Source organism: Nicotiana tabacum, unplaced genomic scaffold (assembly GCF_000715075.1).
Source record: "Nicotiana tabacum cultivar K326 unplaced genomic scaffold, ASM71507v2 Un00175, whole genome shotgun sequence".
NCBI lineage: Eukaryota > Viridiplantae > Streptophyta > Magnoliopsida > Solanales > Solanaceae > Nicotiana > Nicotiana tabacum.
This window is the reverse complement of record NW_027438413.1, coordinates 96,373-97,042: the sequence shown is the minus strand read 5'-3', so window position 1 is coordinate 97,042 and position 670 is coordinate 96,373.

Here is a 670-nt window from a genome sequence, read left to right as displayed (position 1 = left end):
CGTAAAAACTATAGCTTCCTTTTTTTCACACAATTTGACGAAAAACACAGATAACTAAGAGATGAAAGAAAGCTAGAAAGAAGTTGGATGAAGATTAATTTGGAATTTAAATAAGTTGTTTTCAGCTAATCCAAACAGGTTGTATGCTACTTTAACACTGAAAAAAGTTAAATATTTTTTCATTGTTATTCCCAAGTATTTATCTTTTGATTTTTTATTGACGGATTATCATGTTTGTTTAAGTCAGTACTAGTCTTCATAGTCCACCACTCAACCATTTAGATGCGCAATGTTCTGTCTTATCATTACTCAGTTAAGAAACCCTCGCTCGCCTTTGTATTACAATATAGGTCGGATGTGCACCCGTAAACTATTTTTTGAGATTTACAACAACTCCTTAATCGTAAAAACTATAGCTTCCTTTTTTCACACAATTTGACGAAAAACACAGATAACTAAGAGATGAAAGAAAGCTAGAAAGAAGTTGGATGAAGATTAATTTGGAATTTAAATAAGTTGTTTTCAGCTAATCCAAACAGGTTGTATGCTACTTTAATACTGAAAAAAGTTAAACATTTTTACATTGTTATTCCCAAGTATTTATCTTTTGATTTTTTATTGACGGATTATCATGTTTGTTTAAGTCAGTACTAGTCTTCATAGTCCACCA